Source organism: Malania oleifera, chromosome 9, assembly GCF_029873635.1.
Source record: "Malania oleifera isolate guangnan ecotype guangnan chromosome 9, ASM2987363v1, whole genome shotgun sequence".
Classification (NCBI taxonomy): Eukaryota; Viridiplantae; Streptophyta; class Magnoliopsida; order Santalales; family Ximeniaceae; genus Malania; species Malania oleifera.
This window is the reverse complement of record NC_080425.1, coordinates 13752295-13773348: the sequence shown is the minus strand read 5'-3', so window position 1 is coordinate 13773348 and position 21054 is coordinate 13752295.

Below are 21054 nucleotides of genomic sequence, written 5' to 3'. Positions count from 1 at the left end.
CAACCGAATAAGGCTCTTAACATAAGAAACAACCAATCTTGCTCGTACTAGTGAATGTGTTGCTCTTGAGATAAGAATGACTCCCTTGTAATAATGCTTTGAAGGTATCTATATAAGTCAAATTAAATATGCAAAATTGTTGGTGAAGAAATTTGATATTGAGAATTGAAAAATATTTTTCACACTCATGAGTAGTTTAGTAAATTTGATTGATCTGAAAAAGGAAAGAAAATGAATCACAAACTATACAGAAGCATCATTGGATCCCTATTATATTTAACCACCAGTAAGCTTGATATTATGTTCAGTGTTTATTTGTTTGTGTGCTAGGTGCCAATCTGATTCTCTAGGGAGTGCCATTTAATTATTATTAAACAATATTAAGATACATTTTGGTACCATTGATCTTAGATTATTCTATCCTAAATTGTTATGACTTTAAACTATTTAGTTATTCTAAGCTAACTTTGTAGGTTAAAAATTAGATAGGAAGAGTACTAGTGGATGTTGTCAAGTTTTAAGTTTCTATTTGATTAGTTGGTCAAGTAGAAAGCAAAAATATGTAGCACTTAGTAGTATCGAGGCTTACTATATAGCTGCAGGTAGTTGTTGTGGACAAATTCTCTGTATGATTTATCTACTAAGAGATTATGGAATAAACTGCAAAAAATTTCCCATTTTATGTGATAATTCTAGAGTTATTTTCTCATAAAAAATCCATGTCATCATTCACACGTGAAACACATTGATATCAGACACCATTTTCTAAGAGAACATATTGCTAATCAAAATATTGCTTTTGAATACATAAACACAAATAACCATATTGTTGATGTATTCACAAAGGCCCCTCCTCGAAGAGAAGGTGGTCAAATTTAGAAGGGATTTAGGGTTGTGTTTAATGCACTATTAAATGAAGACTCGGTTAAAAGCACATGCAGACCCAACCACCCAACCTTGAAGCCATGTGCATTTCTCTTGTGTCTGCTGGTCTCCCTTGAATGCTCTCCAATAGCCCTAAAAACTACAGCGAATTCCTATAATTTGAGGAGTTGATCTCTTCGCTCATGCACACCTAAAGCACAAGAAAATTGTTTGGTTGAGCTCTCTAACGATATGGAATAGAAATCTAGCTTTTAACCACTTACCGCGATCACCCTACGTTCCTTCTTCATCGCCGTCACCTCCACAACCTCCATCCTCTTCTACTCTAAATCTTGTTCGAGAAGAGAAATCTCCTTCTCTAGACTTGTCAAACTGTGTTTATGTGGATCAATACGTTCTCTTTCATATCTTGAAAGGCTATGATGCTGACTGGTATCTCATCCTAAGTGATAAAAATAGGTTGTACTATCTTTTTATCAATAAGAAAAATTTTCCACCTCGTATTGTCCATTTTGTATATTTTTATAACAATGGGTTTAGATTTCCTAAACATTTTGAGGCTCAAGGGAGGATGAAACTATATCTTTTCAATGGCCCTATCTTGAGAAATTTTGTACTTTTATTTTGTTCAAATCTAGAAAAAAAAGGGAAAATTGATGCACCCATTTTAAGATCCTATGTGCACTCCACACATATATTAAAGCACGTCATCTGGCCTTCATTTTGACCTTCCCATAACTAGATTTGACTCATTAAATGCCTTTAAGAAAAATAAAGCTTTGAAAACTATTTTCGGATCATCCAAGCCCAAAAATGATGCCAACCTTCTCTCAGTTGAGAAGAGAATCATCCATGACATTGTTGCAAATCTCTTGCTGCCCTGAGCTAGTTCTATGACTTTGGTTATTAATCTTTTGAAAAAAAAAACCCATTAATTTGCCTATTTTTATGCTCCACCATATGTTGGCTCCCAAGAAAAGAAACTCTACTTCTTTGCACTATGTTTTTTACCTTTGCAAACTATTTTCAGCTTTTCATGTTCACTTTGGGGATGCGATTCCTGACAAGATCAGAACCAAACCATATAATGAACACACTCTTATTTCCATGAAAATCCAAAGAACTGAACAAGGATGGTATTGAAATCCTAAGTCTTTGAAGCTTAGATCTCAAACACTACCGTCCACTTTTACTCTTGCCCCTAAGGACAACAATTTAAACACTTTCTTTAATTGTGTGCGACACCTAAAAGACCTTGTTGAAACTAATGCTTGCATAATGGACAAGTTTAATTAGCAGAATGAAGAAATTTTGAGCTTGGTGCAACCTTGTCCCTTGTCCCTCCAACTTGATAATTAATCTCTTCTTAATATTACTGTTGCGGAGTGGAAATGTCGAGTGACCTTCGAGGAACCTTCCGAATTCGATCGCCTAAGTAAGGGATTTTCTAGAGAGGTTGTAAGCAATAGTAAAAATGGGTTAGAATGAGATACCTTTACCTCTTCGTAATACCCTCTTTTATATTGACGAGGTTTGACCCTTGGGATATTTGCCATTATGGCATTTGGCATGAATCAATCCGATCATTATAGTGCCGGGGTGAATCAGTCCGGTTATTACAGTGCTGGCGTGGATCACTCTGGTCATTATGGGGTTGGCGCCAATTGCTCTATTAGAGCAATTGACTTGGGTGGTAACTGACCTCATCAATGCTGGGCTTTAGTCTCCCTTTGACTCATGGTGGTTGATAAATTTGGGGTATATCATTTGCCCCCCCTTCAGTTTCGAATTTTTGAAACTTGTTTTCAAAGTTTGAAAGCTATCTTATTGTTTTTTTTTTTTTTTAAAGAGTTGTTTTCTCATGTATGATTTGCTGAGCAGGCTTGGTGTGTTGTTGGCTTTTCTGAGCTGATTTTGATGCGTATAGGGCTTGGTCAACCCAAACTTGTCAGTATGCTAGCTAATCCGAGTCAATTTCATGTGTGCACGACTTTGCCGAGCTAAAATCATGAGGGTGTCGCTGATCCGAGCTGAAGTTGTCTCGTATGTGGCTTTGCCGAGCCGAACTCATTGGCACGTCGGCTGATCCGAGTCGGTTTCATGTGTGCACGACTTTACCAAGATGAAATCATGAGCGTGTCGTTGATCCGAGCCAAAGTTGTCACGTATGTGGCTTTGCCGAGCTAAACTTGTCGATATATTGGTTGATCCTAGTTGGTTTCACGCGTGGACCGCTTTGCTGAGCCGAAATTGTGAGGGCTTCGCTGATTCGAGCCGAAGTTGTCATGTATGTGGCTTTGTCAAGCCAAACTCGTTGACATGTCAGCTAATCCGAGCAAGTTTCATGTGTGCATGACTTTGGTGAGCTGAAATCATGAGGGTGTCGTTGATCCGAGCCAAATATGTCACATATATGGTTTTTCCAAGCTAAAATCATCGGTATGTCAATTGATCTGAGCTGGTTTAACGTGTGCACGACTCTGCCTAGTCGAAATCGTGAGGGTGTTGGCTCATCCGAGCTGAGGTTTAGGGACAATGTGGCTTGTCGAGCTGTGGTCAACGCGTTTGCTTAGTTCACTCGAGCCGATGTTTATAGGCCTTCATTGGATTGACCAGATAACGACCGAATAGCTTTTCAAAGTGTATTTTATACCAAGTAGTTTAGTAATATGAACTTTGCGCCGAGCAAACTTCTAAATGGACTTTTGTGTTAAGCAATTCATCGAGTGACATTTTGTGTCGAGTAGCTCCTCAAGAGGCATTTTATGCTGAACAACTCGTCATTTTATGTCGAGCGGCTATTTGGGAAAATTTTATGCTGAGCAGCTCTTTGTGAGGCATTTTGTGCTGAGGAGCTCTTCGTGAGGCATTTAATGCCGAGTAGCTCATCGAGAATCACTTATACCGAGCAGCTCTTTTAGAAGCATTTTATGCCAAACAGCTCTTTGTGAGGGATATTATGCCGAGCAGCTCTTTGTGATACATTTTGTGTTGAGTAGCTCTATGTGAGGAATTTAATGTCGAGCAGCTTGAGCTAGTTTTACTTTACCTTTATGTGTGTTACTCATCCACTGGTCGCCTAATGCGCCGTGCTCATCTTTTGGGTTGTTTTCAGCCCTCATAAGCGTTGCTCATTAGTTGGTCCAATTCTTTGCCTAATGAGTCATGCTTATCTTTTGGGCTGTCTTTAGGCCTCATGAGCATTGCTCATCAGTTGGGCCGATTTTTCTTTGCCTAATGAGCGATGCTTATCTTTTGGGCTATTTTCAGGCCTCATGAGCATTACTCATTAGTTGGGCCATTTTTTTTCTTTGCCTAATGATTCGTGCTCATCTTTTGGGCTGTCTTTAGGCCTAATGAGCGTTGCTCATCAGTTGACCCAATTTTTCTTTGCCTAATGAGTTGTGCTCATCTTTTGGGTTGTCTTCAGATCTCATGAGCGTTGCTCATCAGTTAGGCTAATTTTTCTTATCCTAATGAGCTGTGCTCATATGTTGGGTTGTTTTTAGGCCTCATGAGCATTGCTCATCAGTTGGTCTGTACTTGTAGAGTTTCAAGATCTCTCATTAGTGTGAACGTACCTATAGAGTTTCGAGATCTCTTTCGGGGCTCGTGGTTGCGTCTGTTTGGGATGCGCATTTATCAGAGTCACATTAGTGTGTGCTTGTTCAGTTTCTGTATCTGACAGGATATGCATATTCCTTGGACGACATGCTTGTGGGATGAGTAATTGCTCTCCGGAGTCATGTCAGCGTGCGTCTGTTCAATTTTTGTACCTAGGTGGATATGCATCTTCCTTGGGCTGCATGTTTGTACCGAAGTTTGTATATTCTTCCTTAAGATGCGAACCACTTAGTGATTCTCGCCTCCTCATGATATGTGCTTTTTGGAGATTCGAGCCCACTTTGCTCTATAAAAAGCGCTCACTTGCTCACTTCTTCCTTGCCTTGACTCAAAGGTTCCCTTTGTATCTGCTAGGTATGCTCTTCTGTCCTCCTTTCTCTTTGTGTCTGTTTTCATTGCTTTTCTTTGCTTTCCCTTGGCTTTGTGTGTGTTATATTTTGGCTTTTTTCTTTCCCATTTATCACACATTCTTTGCATGTTCTTAGTGTTCTTCAAGTTTTTTTTGAAAGTTCTTCGTATTCTTCATTTCCTTCGAATGTGTTCCCAATAAACGATTGAAAATAGGCTCCGTTGATCTAAACTTGTGAAGTAGTCAAGTTGTTTTTCCCTTTGACCTTTTAAGGTTTGGCCTCCATGAAATCTTCTGAGGCTCATTCTAGGCCTCCAACTAGTATAAGTAATACTCGATCAAACCTTTCCCCTGGAAATATGCACACCTTGCGTCATTTTTTTGCCTTCCTTGATAACATCCAAACGAGGCTACCCACCAGCTCTGAGTCCACTCAAGAGCCTGGCCCAAATGAGATTTGCTTTTACACCGATTTCCTTAACTTAAGGCTCAGGCTTCCCTTTTTCCTTTCTTTTCTGATATATGTCGCTTTTACAATGCAGCTCCTTCACAATTGGCCCCTAACTCATACTTGACGATGGCGTGCTTTACCATCTTCCTCATTAAAAGAGGTCATCAACCCATAGTGGCTTTATTCCGGAGCTGCTTTCAGATGAGAAAGCACTCCGTAGAGAAAGAGCTGTAATACTTCAATTGTCTCTCTGACTTTAAGCTTTTTACCCTTGGTAACTCATCCATTCATGACTGGAAATTTTGTTTCTTTTTCGCATCTGTGGAGCTTAACTATTATGGGCCCTGTGTCTGGTTCACCCCTCTTGATGGTGATGTTCTTTGCCCTATCCTTTACTTATTATGCATGGGCATAAGCTATTTTTTTAAATCTAACTCTACCCTCCGTTTTAGCCCGGCTGTGCCACTTGGCCCCCAATTGTCCCCCTTAGAGCAAGCTATCCTTCAGGAGCTCCGAACTAGTGCTCGGTAGGGGATTATCCCCCACAGTGAGCTGCTCAGGGAGCGAGTTCTTGCGCAGTGTCGGCTCAGTCCCGTCTCCCCCAATTTTTACTTCTTATAAGCTTTGTAGTATACTGTACTTTATTCTACCAGATTTTTTTTACCCCCCTCTTCTCTTTTTTGTAGATATGAACTTTAATCAATATGAGGCTGTGATGGCTAAAGCAAAAAAGCAAAGGGCGAGTAAGAAGAAGAAGAAGAAGAAGAAGAAGAGAGACTTATAGGATGATTCCTCTCAGTTGGAAGATGCTCTTACAGCAGATTATGAGCAGCCTTTAACGTAGATGCCCTCACTGGCGCCTAATGCTTCTGGGGGACCCATCTTTCATGACCCTACGCTTTCTAGTCCTGTTCTTCGGCGTGCAGTGCACGTTGATGACCTTCTAGAGATGAAGATGATGCTCCCTAAAAATCTGTCTGCCAACATTTTGTAGACTTCTTATCAAGTAGCCTTGTCAGTTTTTCCTATGAGTTTATTTTTGCTACTCACCATTGCATGCATGCTAATTTTGATATTGTTTTCAACTGGAAACTATGTCTCTAAGCATGGAATAAAAGATGGTTGAGATGAACTGGGTTTCTATGGAGTTGAGGGAGAAATATGTTGCCGTGTTGAATGAGTTGTACGAAGCTCGGGACGAAGCTACTCGTTGAGAGAAGGCCCTTCCAAAGGAGATTGCAGAGATTCAGAATGAAGAGATCCTTGCTACCATAAGTGCGGAGATATCGGATTTTCGAAGCTCCAAGCAATTCATCCTTAATACTTCTCAAATGTACCAAGCAGGCTTTCAGAGGTGCCGAGAGTAGGTCACGACAATGCATCCTGATCTTTCTCTAACTGGCGTTTGTTCATATGGTTATGGTAATGAGAGCTCACAATTGGGGGAGGAAATGGACGAGATTGAAGAGATTGAATATGAGGGTGGAGAAGGTAGCAAAACTGGTGACTAGAGAGTCCAGCTTGAAGTTTTATTACTTTTACTTTTGTAATTTTTGCTTTTCAAGCTTTTGCAGTTTACTACTGAAGTTTACAACTTATGAATTGGAAATTTAAGAATAGTATTTCTTTAACATATCAGAATTCTATGTGTTTTTGATCTCTTTCCCTTCTAAATCCATTAAAGTGTATGCTCCCAGTTTGATATCTGATGCTATTTGGTATGGTCCTTCCCAATTGGGCTTCAGTTTGCTTGACCCGAGTTCTGTGGGGTCGCTTCGCACTTTCCTCAGGACCAGATCCCCCACGTTGAACATTCGTGACTTCACCCAAGCATTGTAATACCTGACCACCTTTTGTTGGTTTGCTACAATTCTCATCTGCACTGGGTCTTGTCTTTCCTCCAAGAGATCCAATTTTGTTTTTAATTTTTTGTTATTGTTCTTCTCATTAAATTGTCATCTTCGCCAGGAAGAGATTCCAACTTCTGCAGGGATGATTGCCTCTACTCCAAAGGCGATCATGAAGGGAGTTTCCCCTATAGCTGTTCGTCGGGTCGTATGGCATGCCCAAATAATGGATGGGAGTTCTTCTACCCATTTGCCATATGAAGTCTCGAGCCGCGTTCTTAGACTGTGCAAGATTGTTCTATTCATATTCTCTACTTGTTTGTTACTTTGCGGGTGCGCAATAGATGTGAACAATAATTTTATGCCCAGGTCAGCGCAAATTTTTTTGAAGTGGTTGTTGTCAAATTGTCTCCCATAGTCTATGACTATAGCCCAAGGGATGGTGATGTTGTGCTCTGTTATGTAGGTTAGGGCTTCTACTTTTACCCACTTAGTGAAGTAGTCAATAGCCACCAACAAGAACTTCCGTTGCCTCGTTGCTTGAGGTAATGGTCCTAGGATATCCAGTCCACATTGGGTGAAGGGACAAGGACTTGTCAGGGGGGGAGAGAATACTGGCTGGTAGGTGTGGTATGCTAGCACACTTCTGGCTTCTGTCACATCGTTTAACCATCTTGATTGTGTCCATCATAATGGGCCAATAGAACCCTTGCCGCAGAGCCTTGTGAGCTAAGGCTCTGCTAGCCAAGTGATTTCCGCATATCCCTTCGTGAATCTCCTTTAACATATATTCTCCTTCTTTGATGCCTAAGCACCGTAGGTAAGGCAACGTCAATGATCGCCTATACAATTCTTGATTTATGAGTGTGTACTTGGCTGCCTTTCTTCTTACCTTAACAGATTGCTTCTTGTTGTCTGACAAGGACCCATCCTGGAGGTACTTTATCAAGGAGGTCCTCCAATCTTCTTCGTTACCTTCTACTACCGCCACCTTGACGCTGACCTCCTCGTAAGATGGCTTTCCAATTCTTTCCAAGTAAATGACGTTCTCCCAATCTAGCTTTGAGGTCGAGGCCAATCTTGTCAGCACATCAGCCTTTGTGTTTTTTGCTCATGGTATGTGCTCTATATCGAACTAAGCGAATGTTCTGATGTACTCTTGTGCCCTCGCCAGGTGTTTTTTCATTCTCTGATCCCTAGCCTTAAATTCTCCCTTCACCTGTTCAACCACAAGCTAAGAATCACTTGAGACTCGAAGCCAAGCCACTCTGAGTGATTCTGATAGGCACAAACCTGTTAGCAAGGCTTCATATTAAACATCATTATGGGTTGTTGCGAACTCCAACCACAGTGTGTACAAAATTTCTAAGACACCTGGCACCATAAGGATTAACCTTGCTCCTCTTCCAACTCCATTTGACGACACATTCACGTGCAACACCCAAACATTTGGCTCCTCTGATTTTTTGCAAGACTGTTCTACCATGAAATCAGCTAGTACTTGAGCTTTGATTGTAGGCCTTGGCTTGTAGTCTATGTCGAATTCCCCTAACTCAATCGACCACTTTACTATTCTCCCCGAAGTCTCTGGCTGCTGGAGGATCCGTCTTAGCGGTAAGTTGGTTGGCACAATTACCTTGTGTTCCTGAAAGTAAGGTCTTAACTTTTGGGCTGCACAGATGATGGCAAAGGCTGCCTATTCCGATGTTGTGTAGTTGATTTCAGCCCCACTTAGCACTTTGCTTGTGTAATAGATGGACTTGTGTTGCCCCCCCTCTTCTCTAACTAGGACTGCTCTGACCACATGTGGAGTAGATGCCCTGTACAAGTAAAGGTCCTCTCTTATTTTCGCCTTTATTAACAGTGGTGGGGAACCAAGGTAATGCTTAAGTTATTCGAAAGCTTTACGTTGTTCCTCTCCCCATTCGAATCCTCCCGTTTTTCGCAATGCCTTGAAGAACGGTAGGATCTTATCTCTCGAACAAGAGAAAAATCTACTGAGCGAAGCAATCCTTTTGGTCAGGACTTGGACTTCCTTTTTCGTTTGGAGGGTTTTCATTTCTAGCAGCGCCCATATTTTGTCAGAGTTGGCTTCTATCCCTTTGTGTGTCACCATGAACCCTAAAAATTTTTCTAAAGAGACACCAAACACGCATTTAGCAGGATTTAACCTCATTTTGTACTTGTGTAACAGCTTGAATGGGCTTTTTAAATCCTTGCAATGATCCTTCACCTTTAAGCTTTTCACAAGCATGTCATCAACATATGCCTCCATTGTTGTTTCGAGTAAATCTTTAAATATTTTGTTCACCGGCGTTTGGCACGTTGCTCCTGCATTCTTTAGTCCGAAAGGCATCACCCTATAGTAGTAGAGCCCCCTTTCGGTGATGACATCTCTTCTCCTCGTTTCTAGGGTGCATGCGAATTTGGTTATATCCTGAGTATGCATCCATGAAACTCAAGAGCTCATGTCCAAACGTGGAGTCTACCAACTAGTTGATCCGTGGAAGGGGAAAGCTATCCTTTGGACACACCTTGTTCAAATCTATGAAGTTGATGCAGGTCTACCACTTTTCGTTTGGCTTCTTCACTAAGGCCACATTGCTGAGCCACTATGCAAAACTAATTTCCCTGACAAAACTGTCTTTCACTAGTTTTGTTACTTCCTTGTCTATTACCTTGACTCACTCCAAAGTGAAACTCCTCTTCTTCTGTTTCATTTGCCTATGGTTTGGGTCTACCTGTAATCTGTGCTCCATGATTGCAGGATCAATCCCTGGCATATCATCAGCCGACTAGGCAAAAACATCCACATACTTGTTTAGTAGTTGGCTCAGCTCTACTTTCAAGATCTCTGGTAAGCAGCTCCCAATCTGGACGCACCTCCCCTGGTCACTGTTCACTGGGATGCTCATAAGATCTTTATCAAGTGTTCTAATTTGCGGATATTTCCCCTTACCTTTAGATCCTCGATGGTTAGGGTCTCCCGTGCCTCAGTTTTTCCGTTCAACGTCATTACATAGCAGTTGCGAGCCGCTATTTGGTCCCTTTTGATTACCTCGACCCCGTGGGGGGTGGGGAACTTCACCTTCAAGTGGTAGGTGGAGGTTATGGCCTTGGCCGCATTGAGCGTTGGACGACCCAGTATGATGTTGTACACTGAGGGATGATCGACCACTAGGAAGTCCGTCATCAGGGTGATTTGTTGTGGAGATGTCCCCATTATCACAGGGAGCGTTATCGTGCCCATTGGATGTACCATATCTCCTCCAAACCCAACCAAAGGTGTAGAAATAGGTTTTAGGCATTCTCTTCTAATTTTCATTTCCTGTAGTACCGACTAGAAGATTATGTCGGTCGGGCTCCCATTGTCTATCAACACCCTTCTTATTTTGTAGTTAGCCACTAGTAGTGACACCACCAATGCATCATCATGAGGTTGCTGCACACCCTCTTCGTATTCTCTATTGAAGGCGATCTCCTCCTCTTGCCTCTATTTCTTGTGATTTAGCTCATTTCCTTGCGTCAGGAGTACTTGTTTGGCGTATCTTTTTCGGACACCTTCACTGTCTCCTTCATTGGCAGGTCCGCCGAAGATTACCGCAATCTCCTTGACAATCTGTTCTTCCCACCGTTCTACTTTGGGTTTCCTCTACTCGTGAGTTTCTGCTCAGTGGTCTCCTCTTTTTACAAACCTTGACAAATACCCCTTTTTTATTAGGGTCTTAATTTCTTTTTTGAGGTGAATGCACTCTTCCTTGTCATGCCCGTGATCCCTGTGGAATTGACAGTATTTTGACATATTTTGCTTATGCGAGGGTGCCTGCATAGGCTCAGGCCATGAGACATATCCCTTTTCTTTTATATGAATTAACATGTTAGTTTGAGGGGCATTTATGGGAGTGTCGGACTTAAACTTACTGGTGTGTCCTGACCCCCTAGAACTGCTCTGCAACTTGCTGCTCTACTCTCTTTTCCCTGTTCTAGATGCTTCACCACATCCCTTGAAATCTTTCTTTTCAACTCGGCCTGGTCTCTCCTTGTGTCCTTCACCTCCTCCAGGTTGATATACTTCTATTCCTTTGCCATAAACTCTCCCATGTCAGCTAGAGGCTTCTTTCCTAGCAAGTATAGGAAGTCTCTAAGTTGGAGGGCCGTGGTTAGGGTTGCCAGTGCCACCCCATGATCCAAATTACAAATCTCTAGGGTTGCAATGACAAAACGATGTATGGATTTTTTCAATGCCTCCCTTTCACCTTGGACTAGGTTCATTAGATGGGACGAGGTTTTAGCTATCATGTGGCTATTGATGAAGGGCCCAGTAAATTGGCGTTCCATCTCAGAGAAGGAGTTGATAGATCCTGGCTTCAGGATCCGATACCATTCCCTGGCATTCCCTTTAAGGGTGGCTGTAAATGCACGGTACAGATGAAATTAGGGGCGCCTTGCAATTGCATTAACGCCTTAAAGGTATCCAGGTGATCAACCGGGTTGGTCGAATCTTCATATCTTTCAAAGGTAGACATCTTGAACTTACTTGGCAGGGGGACCTCCATCACTTCTTTGGTGAGGGCGGATCTGAAGACTTCAACGAGGTCTCTCCACAAGATGTGTTGGCGCAAGCCTCCTTCATCATCTTTTCTATTTGGTCAATCTTTTTGATCCTCTCCTCCAGGTCATTCGATTGTTGCTTATTGACCCCCATGCTAGTTGCGCCTTCCACCTTATTTGCGGGCTTGGTTTTTCCATTGCTCTCCTTCAGATTTTCTGCTTTCTGGTGTGATTCTGGATCTACTAGTTGTTGGTGGGGAACAAGTTCTCCATGACCATTTTGCTATAGGATCGTGTTGAACATGTCCTCCATCTTCTTTTGGGAGGCTGTCATGTCCTCTGTTCTCCTTTGTAAGATAAGGAATTCCTCCTTTGTCACTCAAATGGTCTTTGGGTGTGGAGTGAATGGACTGAGGTGATTGATCACCCGCAACATGCTCTGACCTTGAATTTTTGGTCGTTGTCATGATTCAAGGACCAAGGATCAGAAATAAGATGAAAACCTCTCAGAAGCGTTCCCATAGATGGTGCTAGTTGTTGCGAAATGGAAATGTTGAGTGACCTTCGAGGAATTTTTCGGTTCTTGATCGCTTGAAAAAGAAGGAAATGAGAATGACTTGGAGGACCCGGGGTGTACTCTGAGGGATCATTTTGATGCCTAAGTAAGGTATTTTTAGAGAGGTTGTAAGCAACAGTAAAAATGGGTTAGAATGAGATACCTTTGCCTATTCACAATACCCCCTTTTATATTGACGAGGTTTGACCCTTGGGAGATTTGCCATTATGGCGCCTAGCGTGAATCACTCTGGTCATTATAGTGCCGGCGTGGATCACTCCGGTCATTACGGTGCTGGCGTGGATCATTCTTTTCAAGACTGTAGGAGCTGATCGTTGGATTGTGAGGTTTGGGAAACGTCCTAAAATCAGGGTAAGTGATTTATTTTGGGATTTTCTTAAGGAATATTGTTATTTGGAGCCTAGGAAATAGTAAATAAGTATTTTCCTTTAGATTTAAGTTAATTGGAATTTATTGTATTTAAGTTAGGATTTTTGGATTCAGGGTCCAAGTGAACGCTGCGGGTATCGGTTCAGGGATCCTGTCAGTGCAATTTGAAAGTTAGGCAAGGGGGAAACTTATATATATTAAATCAGATTTTTCATGAATTAAAATGAATTATGCATTATTTTTGTATATATGTTTATATGTGGGTTTAAAATGCCAGCCATGAAATTTATGTTTTCTGAGCCTAGGAATGTTTACATAGTTATGTATATGTGAAAATAAATGAATGAAAGTGAAAAGATATTTTTCTAAGGAGGTAAGTAAGGAATGAAATGTATTTTTGGTATATAAATGTTAATTATGGGTTGACTTATTTTGTAAGAAATGTATATGAATTTTACTGCTAAAATTGTGTGGCATGAGATTCTATGCAAATATATGTTAGATATATGAGATGCAGGTTAAGTAAGTAAAGCTTATGAATAAAATATGATATGGACAATGCTATTTTATGTTAAATGCAACCATGTAAATATAAAATAGCTGAAAGATAGCCATGTTAGCATATCTAGCACACTTCTGTGTAGACTAACTGATGGCTAAAGACCAGCTGTAGTAAGAAGGAATGAAATGAAAATTTTATGCAACGAAATGACAAAGGAATGATAATGCAATGAAATGTAATGTCAAACGTGGACGATACAAATGGGAAAGAGTCACTTAAAGTGAAACGAAATGTAAAGTTAAGTTATGAACAAGAATGAATGTGCATGAATGTATAATGAAAGAAAAGAATGATGTATTACGATATTAGAAGTATGTATGTACATAGAACATGTTACGATTGGGCAAAGCGAACTCTTCGCCTGAGGGCTTGCTGAGAAAGGCGAGTGCACTAGTAGCTTCAAATGTGGCAGTAGCTGCATAATGTACTAGGGCAGAGGGAACCTATTTGTATGGGCGAGTAGATTTCCCTATCCTTAGGGTCTTTGCCGATAAACTATTGTTCAATGCGTGAGTACGAGATTAATCTAACACTTGAGGACTTACTGAGTAAGGTAAGTGCCTTGGTATGCTTTAGTTGTGACCTTAAGGATACGTATGTATCAGAGCAGAGGGGTGCTACTTGTATGGGCGGGTAATCACCCCTATCCTTAAGTAATTTTGTAGGTTAAAACTTTACATGTGATTGTTTAAGTTCAGAAAATGATTTCAAAGTTATGATAATGATTTGCAAAAGTTATTAAAATGATATCTATATACCTCATGTTAGCCACACACTGTTTTAATATGTATATTTCTTCCCTTATTGAGATGTGTCTCACCCAAATATAAATGTTTCTTTTTCAGGACATCCTCGAGATTGAGCTTGAGGAGCTCGAGGGTATTATTAGCGTTTTCGAGGACTATGGAAATATGGTACATGTTGATAATATTTTGGGAATGGAAATGTTTATGTTTTATGTTATTACGTTTTTAGGTTTATTGAGAACGGAATGGTTGTAAACATACTGAATGTTTTGGAGATGTATGAATATATAGAGATTATGATGGTTGGTTTTTATGGATTTCTAGTTAGGATATAGTAAACCCTGGTATATTACGGTATTATGGTTTATGTTATATGGAGAATTTTTTTGATATTTTTCGCTGCGTATGTATGTTAATGATTTATGATTTAACAGGATAATATCAGGTATAATGCACCGGACCCGAGTTTAGGGGTTCAGGGCATTACATTAAGTTTCTGCGGAGTCTGACTTAATATCAACGCACTAACCTGCTCAGTCAAAAAAGCCTTTCTCTTCACGTTCAATTTCCTTTTTACTGTGCATAGGTCTTTCAGAAATTTTGCATATGCAAGGATTTTTTGGATGACCTCTAGAAGTGGAATGTTGATCTTCACCTGTTTGAATATTTCTTGGATCTCACTGTGATACTTATTCTTTTGACCAGATGTCAATCGCTGAGGATACGGTACCACAGGTTGATACTCCTTAACCGGATCATCCTCCTTATTATCTGACTTTGTTAAACTTGAGCTAGCTTCATTTGATTTTTATTTTCCCTCATCTGTCTCAGTTGTCACTTTAGGTGCTGGAGCAACTGTTTGTTGATCAGTGGACATTTCAGGAGAGGCAACTTCTTTTCTGCTTCACAAGGCAATAACTGCCTTAGCTGACTCAAAAGCATCCCCTGAAACATTGTGTATACCTAGGGATTAGGCTGAGGCTGTGCAGAGAATTTTCCTTTTTCCAGGGTATTCAGTTGTGTACTTGTCTTATTCACGGCATCTCTCAATTTTTCAGTGGTCGTAGCACGAAGCTGCATGAATTGCTGGAGCATGGTCGCCATCTGCGCCATGCTATCATCAAGAGATTTCTTTGCTGGAATAGGAGCTATAGTTGGTTGGAATCCTGGTGATGCGTAGCTCTGAGAAATCTGTTGCGGCTGATACTACGGTTGAGGAGCTGTTACTAGGTGATATGTCGGTTGCGGAGGCGGTGCATAAGGTTGAGGAACTTGTTGATACTGCGAGGATGATGGACTGGGTTGATCATTCCTCCACTATAGGTTCAGATGATTCCTCCATCTTGGGTTATAAGTGTTCGAGAACGACTGATTCTGTATTTTGTTGACCCAATTCGCCGATGGCACCTGATCATATCTACTCTCTTGCCATACTGGTAATAATTGGCAGTCCTGAATTCTGTGGTCTGAGGTCTCACAGATAGAGCAATCCTCAACTTTCACTTTTTCTGATTTCATAACCTCCAGTTTCTTAGACAACACAGCAACAAGAGCCTATAAGCTAGTTTCTTCTTTTACCTCGTATCTGCCTCCACCATTGATCGCTCTGAGAGGTTGTGCTGCTATTGGTGCCCGTTCATGATGTGTGTTCCATTGTTGGGCACTCTCAACTAAATAATCAAAGAATGATAGAGCCTTATTTGGTTCCTTACGAAAGAACTCCCCGCTGCACATAGTTTGAATAAATTGTTTACACGCAGGGGTTATAATAGTATTAAAATAATTTACTAACCTCCAAGATTCAAATCCATGGTGTGGACATATATTCATTAGGTCTTGGAATCTCTCCTAGCAAGCCTGGAATGTCTTGTTATCTTTTTGCATGAACTGACTGATCTGCTCCTGTAGGTACTGAGTTCTCTGAAAAGGAAAGAACTTATGTAAGAACTCACGTTGCATTTTAGCCTAGCTAGTAATAGAGTTAGGTCGCAGAGAAATAAACCAGGTTTTTGCCTTATCTTTCAAAGAAAAGGAAAACAAGCGAAGTTTGATATATTCATAAGTTCCAGCCCTATTAATGAAAGTGGTGCTGACTAACTCAAAATCTGTCAAGTGTTGGTATGGACTCTCAGAATCCATCCCGTGAAATTTGGGTATCACAGATAACATACCATGCTTAATATTGAAGTTCAGAGTATCTTGTGGCAACACAATGCATGAAGGTGTAGATGTGCGTGTAGGTTGTAGAAAATCTTGAAGTGTACATGGTGCAAGTGCAGCCATGACTTTCTTATAGAATTGTTCAAACAGATTACTCAAATCAATTTCAAAATCACTCGTAAAAATAACAGGAGAATAGTTAGACTCTATGCTTTGTGTGTCCCTACTGGTGTTAGGTAAAATTTTAGACAGTCTATTTGAATTATCTTAAACTTAAGGCATCAAACATCAACGCAAACAACAGAAATCCACTAACATAACAGTAAACAAGCATGATCAATTTTTTTTCAAAATTTTCAATTATATATATATATATATATATTTGATTTTTTAGTTTTTTGATTTTTTGATTTGTTTTATATTTTTTTTGTAATTAATGAAAAATAAAAAATAATTGGAAAAACACAAAATTTGAAATTAAAACTGACATTCCCCAACAACGACGCCAAAAACTTGACTCACTCAAAAAATGAGCAGTTTGAAAATTATCCCAAGTATAGGAGTTCTGTTGTGTAATATTCAGCCCAAAAGGCCAGATCGTCTCCTCAGGGAATGCGATTTAATATCAAATTTTACGTATTTCCAATCGAAAATAAAAAGTTACTCAACTTAATTCAGATTTGGGTTTTCTGGATTGTTTGAGATTTTCTTTTGACGAATTAAATAAACATGCAATTTAAACTCAAAACCCTAACATGCACTGAATTAAATAACATGAAACAGAAATCCTACGTCTAATCATGTAGGAATTAAAATACGCGTTGAACTTAGGAGTGAAAACTAAAGACGGTAATTTAATGCACAAACTTAAACATGCAACAAAAAAATTCAATCGAACACAAACTCAACCAAGAAAAAAAAGCAAATCTTTGCAATCAAAGACTTAAACAAATATTAAAACTTTAACACTAAACAATAATTAAATGTGGTAAAAAAATTAGACTTGAATAGAACTAAACTCCAACTAAAGGAACCCATCACAACTTAATTCTAAAACAAAGAAACAGATTTGAATCCTAAAGAAGGTATTTTTCTTTTTGTATTTATCCTTCTTTTTTTTTTTTTAGAAATCAAACCAAACTTAAATAAAACAAAAATTAATTCAAGCAAAAAAATAAAAAAATAAATCTAATAATAATACCAAATAAGAAAAGGAAGACAATAAATAAACCTCAATGAAAATACCCAAACAAGATTAAAAATTAAAACTTTAGTTAGAATTCTACCAAAACAAATATCAAATATCCAACTCTAAAAAAAAAATAATAACAAAAAGGGAACAAGAACTAGAGTAACAAAGAAGAAAGAGAGAGAGAGAGAGAGAGAGAGAGAGAGAGAGAGAGAGAGAGAGAGAGAGAGAGAGAGAGAGAGAGAGAGAGAGAGAGAGAGAGAGAGAGAGAGAGAAGGAGAGATAAAACAGAGCCGTGGGGAGACTGCAATAGCAACTGAGGGAGGCTCCAGGGTGTTGTTGGAGATGTAGGAACACAGGGGAAGAAGTCGTAGGTAGCAAGGGAGTCTTCTCCGGTGGTTGGTCTCGGGTGGTGTGGTCGAAGGCTTCAGCAGTAGAGGGGGCTCTCGGGGTAGCTGAACTGTAGTAGGCTCAGGTTCTCATGGGTCTTCTAGAGTTCTTGGCAGCAACCAGTAGGTAGGTTGTAGTTCTCGGGTGGATTCGGAGCAGCAGCTGCAGTGGAGGTAGGAGGGTGGATTGGTAGCAGCACGACACAACAACAATGACAAATTAGCAGATATGGCAGTAGGGGGAGGTTCCGCAAAGATGGAAGCTAAGAGGAAGGGAGAGAAGAGGGAAAGGGAAGAAGAAATAAGAAGAGGGAGAGGAGATAGAGAGAAAGAGAAGGGGACTGAGGGAGAGAAGCCGAGAGGGAGAAGAGGGAAAGGGAGAGAGAGAGTGAGAGAGAAAGAAAAAGGGGATGCGCCGGGGCTTGAAGAAGGAGAAGGAAAAAAAAATAAATTTATAGGAGGGAGGGGGGTCTTGACCTACCTAGCGAGCCCAAGATACTTGGATCAAAAGAACCTGACCCGGCTGCATGGTCGGGTCACATCAAATAAAATTTTTAATTTTTAATTTTTTTTTGTATTTCTTGGTGAACAATGGTGATTTTGACCCTTTTGGAACCCGTTTCTCTCAAAACTCAAAACACAAAAATTGTAGATAATCTTCTCATTTTTCTTTAGGGTTTCGAATTGTTTCGATCAGAGCTCAGAAGGAAAAGTTATGCATGAATTACGAACTATTGCCGGTTTTAGCTCTCGATAATTTTTCTATGATAAAAAATGCCAAAAATTCATAAATTACTCAATAAAACCCAAATATTATAAATAGGACATATTTTTAAAATATTTAGAGCAATTAGGCATTTAATTAAAAATATAAGCCCTAATGCACGAATTAAAATGCCTAATTACGTAGTTTAAGCGCATAATCAGGTCTCGTGCCTAGTGCCATAACGATGTTAAGTTTTCTCTCCCTTCACTCTTTAATTTTTATCTTATGTTTGATTTTAATTATATATTGTGATATAATTTCTTGCAATCTTGCCAAGAGTTTTATTTTGTAGAGAAAATCTTGAATTCGCGAAAAGAGTCCATTCACTCCCTCTTTGACTCTATATACTCCCGGGTGGGACGATTAACAAGTGGTATTAGAGTGAGATGCCTGCATTTTTCAGAGTAAAATCTAGAGCATAAAGATCAAAATGGAGTATTTGGTGAGCACCTCTTCTCAAGGACAATCCGTGATCCAACCACCGATGTTCAATGGCTCCAACTATCTGACTTGGAAAAATCAAATGACCATCTTCATCAAAGAACACAATCTCAAAATGTGGCAGGTCATCACCAAAGGAGATTATGAATTCAAAAATGCCCAAGGTGAACCAAAACAACTTGAGGAGATGTCAAACACCGAAATAAGGTTAGTTGAGCTTAACTTTCAAACCAAAAATTTTCTTTATTGTGCTTTGAGTGAGAATGAATACAATCATGTTTGTGGTTGTCATACCAGTAAAGAAATTTGGGATAAGCTTGAAATCACTTATGAAGGGACATCTCAAGTTAAGAAGTCCAAAATTTGCATGCTAGTTAATGAGTATGAAATGTTTAAAATGGATGAGGGAGACTCTATCACATCCATGTTCACTCAGTTCAAACACATCATAAATGAATTAAAGCACTCGGTAGAACTTATTCTATGGAGGATAATGTTCAAAAAGTTCTCCGATCTTTACCCGAGTCATGACATACTAAATCAACAGCCATTGAAGAAGTAAAGAATCTAACACAAGTCACACTTGATGAGTTGATTGGGGCACTTATGACCTATGAAATTAAGAAAAACTTGACTTCGGATCTTAAGAAGCCTGGGAAGGATAAATGTATTGCTTTTAAATCATCTAGTCCAAAATTCAAAAAAATGCTAGAGGTTGATGAGGATAGTGAGGATGATAGGGAATCACTCATAAGAGACTTTAGGAAATTCCTTGTAGAAAAACAACACCCTAGGAAAGAAGAAATAAGAAAAAATGAGAAAGACGTACATCCATGCTTCATGGAAAATGAACAAGAAAATGAAGTAAGTTCGGATAAGGAGGATTATGCGCCTTCTTATGATGAAGTAGTAAATAATTGTTTGATGAATTATTTTTAGTAAAAAGGAAGAACAAAAATGTTGAGAAAGAGCTTGTTTTGTCAAAACAAAGGGAATTTTCTTTGAAAGAAGAAAATGAATCCCTTAGAAGGGAAATTGAAGAGCATAAAACTTTAGAAGTAAAAATAAAAAGTTTCGAAGATAAATTTTTAAATGCAAAGGCAAGGAGCCTTGTCTTTGTTCTACCTTGAAAGAGGAAAATTCTTCCCTTAAAAGACCATGAATCTTTTCAAAAAGAAGTGGAAATTTGAAAAATCAAATTGCAATCTTGAAAAATAAAAATGAAGGTCATGATAAAAGCATAAGTGGACAAGAAAACTCAAATAAATCTTTAGGAGTTGAAAGAAATATTTTTTCTAAAAATATTTTTAAATATTCTTATAAATCACATGGATATGCCTCATTAAGCAAAAATAATAAGTCAAAACCCCCTCACACAAACAAAATTTGTTTATATTGTGAAAGAAAGGGCCATATTCGATATTTTTGTCCTTATTGAGGAGATAAAGGTAAAGAAAGGAAGATGGAATGGGTAGTGAAGAAAATCAACTCATTGGCACCCAAGGAAGAATGGGTACCAAAAGGAAACATGTGATTTTTGAATTTTGTTTCCTTAGGACCTAGGATAAGAAAATAGGATTTAGGTAGACTTTATCATACCTAGGTAAAAATGAAAAGGGAATATGATGTGCTAAATCCCAGATTATGCATCTTAAATTATTTAATTACTTTACTGGGAATTTTTAGAAGTTTATGCCAATATTGATGCATTCAAATTATATATATATATATATATATATATATATATATATATATATATTTCCTTATTTGATTGGTTTATTTCTTTTTGAAATGTTGGCTATTGTTTATGGGATGAAAATGCATGTGCTTAAAGATTTGTAAATTTTTTAGTGGCAAAATCTATGTTTTGATGATATATGCTTTGTTTGGATATATAGTATGTACATCTAAAGCAAAACATAATCTATCCCATACATGAATTTGATTGTTGCACATTCTCACCTCACCACCATGGAAACAAATATTAAGGGGAAGAAATTATTTTAGTTAAATTAATTGTACCTCTCTTTTTGATGATGATCAAAGGGGGAGAAGGTTTGTGGTGTTAGAGAGAAATGTATGTGGGGTAAAATGCTTTGGTAACATGATGTTGATGTTATCTTTTGAATTGTATGGTAAAGCTCCAAG